Raw genomic sequence first — 10849 nt, forward strand, 5'->3', positions numbered from 1 at the left:
AATCAGAACGACTAGTGCATCTGTAAATGATACTAGCTGACGTTCGTTATAAAAACACTTCCACCAGAAGCTGATGTTTGGGACTACTAATAGGGTGGACCTTGGCGTCAACTTCGTGATGTCACGACAACTATGCTTATATGACTGAGTCTCGTATCGTATGCATAATCTTTTATCACGAATTCGTCCAGATTAACACACCGCAGCTGCTTATTTCATGACACACCCGTAGGCGAACGTGAATCACTCAGGTGAACGGCTGTTGAAAAGACGCACGCCTGAGGGGCAGTATTATGCTACGGGAAACATTCAGTTGGGCTTCCATTGGAGCTATGGTAGTATTCTAAGGCACCATGAAAGCTATGAAACACGAGAATATTATTGCGGACCACCTGCAGCTTCTCATGTTTGACATCTTCCCCTCTGGCAATGCATCCTCCAGAAGGATAACAGTCCGTGTCACAAGACCAACATCGTGCTACAGTGCTTTGAGAAGCCTCTTGTTGATGTACAGCCCACCGAATTCGCGGTATCGTAGCTCGGTGGAACACATCTGGGACACTATGGGGCTCCTGCCCCGCTAGCAGAAGCCTCCAACACGTGACTGAAGAGAATTGTGTGACACGTGCCTTAATCTACTGCCACATACCTCTGGGAACGCACTAAGGATTTGTCCACTCCATGCCAGCAGAATCGCTGGTGTATCGAGTTCCAAAGGTGGAGCAACCCTTTATTAAACAAATAGTCACCATATTTTGGTTCTTCATTGTGTATTCTGCCCGACCTTCCTTCGGTCTCCTTTTACGTACGTACTGCCATTTGTGACATCAAGACGATGCTCGACTACACCTACCTACAACTATCGACATTACGAAAGCTTTAGACAGGACCCTTCTCCAGAAAAGCACTGCGTGAAGTTACTTTCGAGACCTCCATTCTTCCAAGGCGTGCGCGGTGGTAATGAGACAGACATCACAGTCCCACCGCTTGCTTCATAGCCGTTCGTTAGTGGGTGGCGAAACCATAATAGGCATTCCAGAGGTTTATCGCCGGTACTTACGCGGGCGTTAAATGGTCTCCGCCGGCCCGAAACGAAGCTGCCAGATAGGACAGACCTCACTGTACTGGAGACACTTCCTCGCACTAGCGAACACGCTCAGCTCGGGGCTTTCTCCTGAACAAAGCGCACCTCTTCCTGCGGAAGTGAAAGTCTTTGGTTCGAGGCAGGGCGACGACCCCCAGCTCCCTTCATCACACTACAGCTCCCACTGCTAAATTGTTCCAAAGGACAATACGACTTCCAGATGCTACTAAACGGTTCTGTCAACAATGCGACTGTAGATCTTATGAGTTAGACATGCAACTTCCTGTCGCGTGACACCCGCGTCCACATATGCAATCGGTGCACCTTTAGCAAAGCTGAAGAATGCCTTTATGGTATTGTAATTAGCCTTCCTGACTATTCATATGTTGTTCGCTTCTGAGATTTTCCCTATAATTTTCTATGGTGTTGGAATGAGATCCAGTGAGCCTCTTGTGAGTGAATAAGTAATTGTTAACATACAATGCAACGTTTCTGGCGCGTGAAACACCGAAGAGCGCTAAATAATAACATCCCATCAGTCTGAACCGAACAACATAATTTCTGGATACATTTATTACACTCATTCGTCAGATGAGGCGAATGGTTCGCTTTTCATATCACAGAGCAAAAACTAATTTCAATTTAGTATCGCCAATCGCTTTTTCTCCCTTTCTTGTAAGAGATTGTTTTATACGCTACAAGACTGGACACAGATCTACACATTGTTTGAAAAGAAAGAAAAGGGAAAGCTGCGAAAATCAAAGTGATAGCTGATCAACGTTACATATCAAAGATATAAACAAATGGTACCAGAGAGATTAAGCAACATAAAACAATCACAAATAGTTTTGAATCACCCCAGTTCCAAGACCTCCTGAAGATAGACGTTGACTGTGGATGTTGTATCACAGACACAGTCCCTTTGTTCAGAGATGTCACTAACCCGCCCAAAGATCTAAACAACCATGCATAAGAAGCGCCTCTTAGACGGAAGAGTCCGACAACTGATCATTTCCATTTGTTCCACCAGGAACGAGGTACACGACACGTATTGTCTGTAGTTCAACCATGCCTAGACGGCCAATACCGCGGTTCGATCGCATCCGCATTGTTACTTTGTGCCAGGAAGGGCTCTCAACGAAGGAAGTGTCCAGGTGTCTCGGAGTGAACCAAAGTGATGTTGTTCCGACATGGAGGAGATACAGAGAGACAGGAACTGTCGATGACATGCCTCGCTCAGGCCGCCCAAAGGCTACTACTGCAGTGGATGACCGCTACCTACGGATTATGTCTCGGAGGAACCCTGATATCAATGCCACCACGTTGAATAATGCTTTTCGTGCGCCACGGGACGTCGTGTTACGACTCAAACTGTGCGCAATAGGCTGCGTGATGCGCAACTTCACTCCCGACGTCCATGGCGAGGTCCATCTTTGCAACCACGACACCATGCAGCGCGGTACAGATGGGCCCAACAACATGCCAAATGGACCGCTCAGGATTGGCATCACGTTCTCTTCACCGATGAGTGTCGCATATGCTTTCAACCAGACAATCGTAGGAGACGCGTTTGGAGGCAACCCGGTCAGGCTGAACGTCTTAGACATACTGTCCAGCGAGTGCAGCAAGGTGGAGGTTCCCTGCTGGTTTTGGGGGTGGCATTATGTGCGGCCAACGTATGCCGCTGGTGATCATGGAAGGCGCCGTAACGACTGTATGATACGTGAATGCCATCCTCCGCCCGAGAGTGCAACCATATCGGCAGCATATTTACGACGCATTCGTCTTCATGGACGACAGTTTGCACTTCCATCGTGCACATCTTGTGAATGACTTCCTTCAGGATAACGACATCGTTCGACTAGAGTGCGAGAATGTTTTCCAGACATCAACACTAGCGAACATGACTGGTGTAGACTGAAAAAGGCTGTTTATGGACGATGTGACCCACCAACCACTCTGAGGGATCTACGCCGAATCGCCGTTGGTGAGTGGGACAATATGGACCAACAGTGGCTTGATGAACTTGTGTGCAGTATGCCATGACGAATATTGGCATGCATCAACGCAAGAGGACGTGCTACTGGGTGTTAGAGGTACCGGTGTGTACAGCAATCTGGACCATCCCCTCTGAAGGTCTCACTGTATGGTGGTACAACAAGCAATGTGTGGTTTTCATGGGAAATAAAAAGGGCGGAAATAATGTTTATGTTGTTCTCTGTTTCAATTTTTTGTACAGGTTCCGGAACTCTCGGAACCGAGGTGATGAAAAACTTTTTTTGATGTGTGTATATTGCCTGACAGCAAGAGGGAAGCACCCAGAAGATATGGTCGAATATTAGATGTCAATGTAACTTCGTACATGTACACACCATCGATGGGTATGTAAATGACTAGAGCCGCAAATCTTTGTGGCGGGTCGAACGGCCACCATAGTGCATTAGTGCTGTTAAAATTAATGATGAACCTTCAGCTGCCCTTTATTCTGCACAATTTGCATCTAGTTTCGGTCAAATGACCATTATCAAAATAAGCTGGCATTAGAAGAATGAAATCTCTCCCGAAGTCATCGTCGTACTAGCACACGTTCGCCATCCATAACGGCGATTTAGCGCTGAATACATGGCGACGTCACTCATTAACACACACCACAATTTGAAAGTTATACCACAATTTGAACAAAAGTAATATGCTCTTTTGAGTCCACCACAGTAGTGTGTTACTAGCCGTCGATGTGAACTTTGCTTCCTTAACACAATTATTAGTCTACAGTAAAAAAACTTTACTGCTATGGTGGGCTCAAAAGAACAAATTACTTCTGTTCAAATTATGGTATAACTCTCCTGCAGTTTATGTCAGTCTAGCTTGATAATGCTCATTTGACCGAAACTAGTTGCGAATTGTGCAGAATAAAAGACAGCTGAAGATTCACCATGAATTTTAACTATTATTTGACAGCTGAATATCTCCATCTGCAAATATCGTACATGCATTAATGTTGTTCTTGTTTAAAGTTGTTACCAGGGCTGGTAGGCAATACAACGGGCGTGTGCAGCGTCAGACCCGTTGAGAGATCATTGTTATGGGCACGGAGATGCCGCGAACTCGTGTTGGAGTAAGTTATTAACAGCTGACAGAGCTTGAATGTGGCCTCATTGTGGATCTCCATTTGGCCATCTGGTCGAATCACGCAATATCAAGAATGTTGGGGCATTCGTATGTGACAGTGGCCCGATGTTTGACTCCATGGGAACGTCAGTGAAGCATAGTCATCGTCAAGATTCCGTTCAAAAAATGGCTCTGAGCACTATGGGACTTAACTTCTGAGGTCATCAGTCCCCTAGAACTTAGAACTACTTAAACCTAACTAATCTAAGGACATCACACACATCCATGCCCGAGGCAGGATTCTAACCTGCGACCGTAGCGGTCGCGCTGTTCCAGACTGTTCGGTAATGTCTGGTCACCAGGATGGAAGATAGCCGTGTTCTGCACCGGCAACATCGTAACCCCCTCACATCTGCACCTGACACCCGAGAACAAGAAATGGACTCCCTGTGTCATCCCGCAACACTGGTCGGAGACTTGTAGCAGCCGCGCTGTGGAATTACCGTCACATGAGTAGGGTGCCATCAACACAACACAAACGACTGCGTTTGGAGTGGTGCTTGGTCTGTTAATGAGTGACGTCGCCATGTATTCAGCGATAAATCGCCGTTATGGATGGCGAACGTGAGCTATACGACGACTACTTCGAGAGATATTCCATTCTTCTAATATTTTGTAGAGACACAGCGGTGTTACTTTCGGCGTCATGGTGTTGAGTACCAGCGGGCATGACTTCAGGTACCAGCTGATAGTGACTGAGGAAACTCTGAGTCAGAAAGGTACGTCAGGGACATCCTGCGTGTCCATGTGTTATCTCTCATGCGACAGTACCGTCGTGCAATTTTTCAACAGGACAGTGCTCTCCCATATGTGGCAAGTGCCTTTATGAACTGTCTACGTAATGTTGACGTCCTCCCAACGCCAAAACCATTCCAGATCCGTCCCTGAGATTCCATGTGTAGGACCAGTTCGGACGTCAACTCCGTCCCAGAGCCAGTACCAGGATGTTAAGTACCAGTTACAACACTTGTGGGCCAGCTTGCCTCAGGAGGAGATCGAATGGATTTATGACACCCTTTGCAACCGAATCAGTGCATGAATTTAGACGAGAAGGTGTGGAACGTTATACTGATAAGTGGGCTTATAATGACAAGTTCTTTGTAAATTTGGCTTGATTTTGTAATCACTGAAATAACGTCACATACCGGCTTGATTTTATAATCACTGAAGTAACATCATAAACCCTCCCAAACCATGACGTTTCTATTTCGTTTCTGGATGCTTCACTTTTGTTTCAGGCAGCGTATTTTAGGTGACCTAGTGTAACAACACCAACACGCCTGGCAAGCGCGATATTTTAAATGTCATCTTCTTCCATAAATTCAAATGATGACCTCGAATTTTGAAACTAAACCACCCCAGTTGAGTAGAGTGAAATGTTAAGAATCTGACACTGATAATTCATCAGTCTGTCTCAAGGATTTTGGGGAGGCAAAAATTTGAGAATAAAGAGAAAATATATAAGAGTAGCCTCATACAACATAAGAACCAGGATAGACTATAACAAAACTGCAAGACATTAAATGGGATATCCTTGGTATCTGTAAGACACGTCTACAGCGAGAAAAGGCTGAGACCCTTCCATCAGCTCACGTCATTTTAAGAAAAAATGAGGATGCTTCCGCACTTGGAGTTGCTATTCTAGTCGAGAATTCATGCATTTTTTCTAGAGTTATATACATTGTCCTCACATTGAGCAGCAAATTTTGCTTACAGTTCATTCAGCTTTATGCTCCAATCAGCAGTTCTGATGAGGAGGAGGTTGAATAACTATACAAAGATATACTGAAGCTAAAAACACAGCTGGGTATCATCAAGGGACAATGTAATGCAAAAATTCGACAAAAGAAAGATGGAGACCCACGGAACATTGGTAAGTATGAGTTAGGGAGTAGAAATGAAAGAGGGGAACGACTGCTAGAATATCTCAGAGCTGAAAGTCTCTATTGCATGATTATCTTCTTTAAGAACGCCATCCAGCGTAAAGGGATAGGGAACAGCCCTGATGGTCAAACCAAAAATATACAGAATTCATTCACACTAACAAAACACAGAACTGCTATGGTGTGTCTTAACTCAATAGATTTGACACAGGAAGCGACCATAGGCTAGTTCGAGCGAGCTTCACCCCGACATCAAACCTGTACCTGAGCAATCAAAAATGATAAGGAAGTACACGTTTCCAAGAGCAAATGACTGAATTACTTAGGGAAACAGAATGCATCATTTCAGCAAAATTTATCTGAGAAAGTAGATCCAACAGAAGATCTGATATTGTTAGACGTAAATGAAGTCGCTGGGAAAATTACAAGCATCCAAATTGCTGCAAACGAGGTCCCACAAACATAAATCTAACAAGAACAGCCAAATTACTGATAGTAACATTCTGCGAATCAAAGAAAGGAAAACAACAGACAGGAATATAGCAGAAAACACAACTCTTACTAATACATTCCGGAAAAAAAAACAAGAAAAGATCTGAGGAAATTTAAGAGCAATTTAATCATGCAGACGATTGAAAACGGTCGAAACATGAAAGTTTTAAAGACCATCATGTCCACGCCAACGGCCTTGCCGCAGTGGTAACACCGGTTCCCGTCGGATCAACGAAGTTAAGCGCTGTCGGGCTGGGCTAGCACTGGGATGGCTGACCATCGCATCTGCCGAGCGCTGTTGGCAAGAGGGGTGCACTCAGTCCTTTTGAGGCAAACTGAGGAGCTACTCGGTTAAAAAGTAGCGGCTCCGGTCTCGGAAACTGACATACGGCCGGGAGAGCGGTGTGTTGACCACATGCCCCTCCATATCCGCATCCAGTGACGCCTGAGCTGAGGATGACACGGCGGCCAGTCAGTACGGTTGGGCCTTCATGGCCTGTTCGGGAGGAGTTAAGTTTAGTTTTTATCATGTCCACAGGAAGATATTAAATTATAAAACTCAAGGACAATAAGGGAGAGATAGTCGCGTATTATGCTCAGGTCTTCAGTCCGAAGACTGGTTTGATGCAGTTCTGCATGCTTCTCCATCCTGTGCAAGCTCCTTCAACTCCGAATAACTACGGCAACTCTGAATCTGTGTATTGTATTCACTTCTTGGTCTGCCTCAACGGATGTTATCCCCCCCCGCCCCCCCCCCTCCTCCCCCCCCCCCCCCACACACACTTCCCTCCCGTACTACATTTGTGACCCTTTGGTGTCTCAGAAAGTATTCTATCAGCCGGTCCCTTCTTCTAATGATGCTGTGCCACAAATTTCTTTTCTTCCCAATTCTATTCAGTACCTCCTTATTAGTTATGTGATCTACCCATCTAATGTTCAGAATTTTTCTGTAGCATCACATCTCAAAAGCTTCTATTCTCAACGTGTCTGTAGTGCTTATCGTCCATGTTTCTCTTCCATACATGGCTACACTCGATACAAAACAGTTTCAAAAAATACTTCCTAACACTTAAATATCTATTTGATGTTAACGAATTTCTCTTCTTCAGAAACACTTTTCTTGCCATTGCCAGTCTACATTTTATATCCTGTCTACTTCGGCCATCATCAGTTATTTTGCTGCCCAAATAGCAAAATTCATCTGCTACCGTGATTGTCTCATTTTCTAATCTAATTCCCTCAGCATCACCTGATTTAATTCGACTACATTCCATTATCCTTGTTTTACTTTTGTTGTTTTCATCCTATATTCTTCTTTCAAGACACTGTCCATTCCGTTCATCTGCTATTCCAAGTCCTTTGCTCCTTCTGACACAATTACAGTGTCATCGGTAAACGTCAAAGTTTTTTTTATTTTTTCTCCTTGAACTTTAATTCCTACTCCAGATTTGTCTTTGGTTTTCTCTTCTACTTGATCAGTGTATAGATTAAAGAGCATTGGATATGGTCTACAACCCTGTCTCATTTCCTTCTCAACCACCGCTTCGCTTTCATGCCCATCGACCCTTATACATGCCTTCTGGTTTCCGTACAAGTTGTAAATAGCCTTTTACTCCGTGTAATTTACCTCTGCTATCTTCAGAATTTCGATGAAAGAAAAACTTGGAGAACTATTATCCGGTTAATTTGTTATCACATCTACACAAACTCCTGACTAAGATTGAAGCAAACCACATCACAAGAAAACTGGATTTACATCAACCTGTTGAGCAAACGGAATTTCGGAAACATTTTTCAACTACGGATCACATCCAGACTATTCACCTTCTTCTTCAGAAAACAACTGAGTGTAACATCTAGATTCATCTGGCCTTTATAGATTGTCGAAAAGTTTTCGATTCCGTGGAGATTTGGGCAAACACGAAGGCCGTTTAAAATACCAGAATAAATTCAAGGTATATAAATCTCCTGAAACACATTTACGAACAAGCAGTAATGACAGATAGGTTGGATGAAGTCTTTATCACCAGTAAAATCCCAGTCAGCGAAGGACTTCGCCAAGGTGACACTATCTCTCCGAAACTGTTCGCCCTTGCATTGGAAGACGCATTCAGATCACAAGAGTGGAACAGCAGTGGAATAAAAATCAGTAACTTATATCTGAACCATCTTCGATTTGTCGATGATGTTGTACTTGTAAATGAAAATTTAAAAGAAATGAAATGTATGTTCAAGAAATAAAACATGCCTCTGCAAAGAGTGGCTTGGAAACGAACATCAATAAAACAAAAATTCTAAACCCAGACACCCCACCATTTATAGTCAGACACCAGTCTATAGAAGCTGTTGATGAATACATCTACCTTGTCCACAAAATTAAACCAGGGAAAAGCAATGAAAATGCGTAAATCCCTCTTAGAATAGGACTAAGCTAGGCAACATTCCAGAAACTAAGACCTGTCCTGACCAACAACGGTATCCCAACAGACCTAAATATGTGCAACTATCAGTTATAGCCTATGGTCTGGAAACTATGACTCTGACTAAGTCTAGTGCTCCTAAACTGAAGCGCGCACAACAAGCCACGGAGCGATAGATGCTGGGAGTCAGCCTCAAAAATGGTTCAAATGGCTCTGAGCACTATGGGACTTAACATCTGAGGTCATCAGTCCCCTAGAACTTAGAACTACTGACACCTAACTAACCTAAAGACATCACACACATCCATGCCCGAGGCAGGATTCGAACCTGCGATCATAGTGGTCGCGTGGTTCCAGACTGAAGCGCCTAGAACCGCTCGGCCACACCGGCCGGCTGAGACAGCCTCAGGAAAAGGATTCGCTCAGAGGGCATTAGAAGGCGAACAAAGATAGCAGAGCTCCTTAAGAGAATAACAAGACGGAAGTGGCAATTGGTCGGACACGTAGCTCGATAAGAATACAGCAGGTGGATCCCAGGAATTGTTCACTGAACACTATGCGATAACAAGAGATGCAATATAGGACCCAAAAGAGAGTCCATCAAATAGTATTGTTTAAATTTTTAAAGCCACCAGTGAAGCGCTGCCATGCTAAAAACTGGAATTGGAAACGGAAGGAACGTATTTCAAATGCTAGCTTAGATGTTTGGGTTCCATGACTGGCCATAGTTCAACATAAATTTTGACTTGCTTGCTCGGGGAAGTGGTGTCTGCCCCTCAGAGCCACCATGTCAATGCTCCGCTGGGGTCTGTCCCTACTGGAGAGACATTGTTGACATGTGCACATCATCCTGTCTGTAAGACTGCTTCTCTGGTACCAGCAGTGTCCTAATCTACCAAAAATGAAAGATAACTGCATGCGGGTCGATATTACTAACTGTTACAAAAAAAGCGATATCTTACGTTTACTTTTATTGGCTTCATTTATTGATCTTGCAGCACAGATTAAAGGTATGTGCTTACTGGTGAATATGTATGCTTATTATCAGTGGCACACAAAAAAATAAAAAAATGCACTGCTGGCCATTACAATGTCAGTATCAGAAAACAGCGGAAAGAAATTGACCCATTCTGCGTTTTTACATTACCGGAAAACACCTTCAAGGACGAGATCATTTTATTGACAAGTGATGTGACAGTTTGCTCATTCAGAATGAAATTTTCACTCTGCAGCGGAGTGTGCGCTGATATGAAACTTCCTGGCAGATGAAAACTGTGTGCTCGACCGAGACTCGAACTCGGGACCTTTGCCTTTCACGGGCAAGTGCTCTACCAACTGAGCTACCGAAGCACGACTCACGCCCGGTACTCACAGCTTTACTTCTGCCAGTATCTCGTCTCCTACCTTCCAAACTTTACAGAAGCTCTCCTGCGAACCCTGCAGAACTAGCACTCCTGAAAGAAAGGATATTGCGGAGACATGGCTTAGCCACAGCCTGGGGGATGTTTCCAGAATGAGATTTTCACTCTGCAGCGGAGTGTGCGCTGATATGAAACTTCCTGGCAGATTAAAACTGTGTGCCGGACCGCGACTCGAACTCGGGACCTTTGCCTTTCGCAGGCAAGTGCTCTACCAACTGAGCTACCGAAGCACGACTCACGGCCGGTACTCACAGCTTTACTTCAGCCAGTACCTCGTCTCCTACCATCCAAACTTTACAGAAGCACCACATTTTGAAAGCTTCTATTCTCTTCTTGGCTAAACTATTTATCGTCCATGTTTTACTTCCATACATGGCTACA

At 44.4% G+C, this 10849-nt stretch overlaps 1 non-coding gene across 1 annotated transcript; it reads right to left on the bottom strand.

Moving 5' to 3' along the window:
• Positions 1 to 10323: 10323 nt before the first annotated feature.
• On the bottom strand, positions 10324 to 10398 carry Trnas-uga. The gene has a single exon. It is a non-coding gene; the product is annotated as a tRNA-Ser (tRNA).
• Between the last annotated feature and the right edge of the window lie 451 nt (positions 10399 to 10849).

This window comes from Schistocerca piceifrons, chromosome 1, assembly GCF_021461385.2.
Source record: "Schistocerca piceifrons isolate TAMUIC-IGC-003096 chromosome 1, iqSchPice1.1, whole genome shotgun sequence".
Classification (NCBI taxonomy): domain Eukaryota; kingdom Metazoa; phylum Arthropoda; class Insecta; order Orthoptera; family Acrididae; genus Schistocerca; species Schistocerca piceifrons.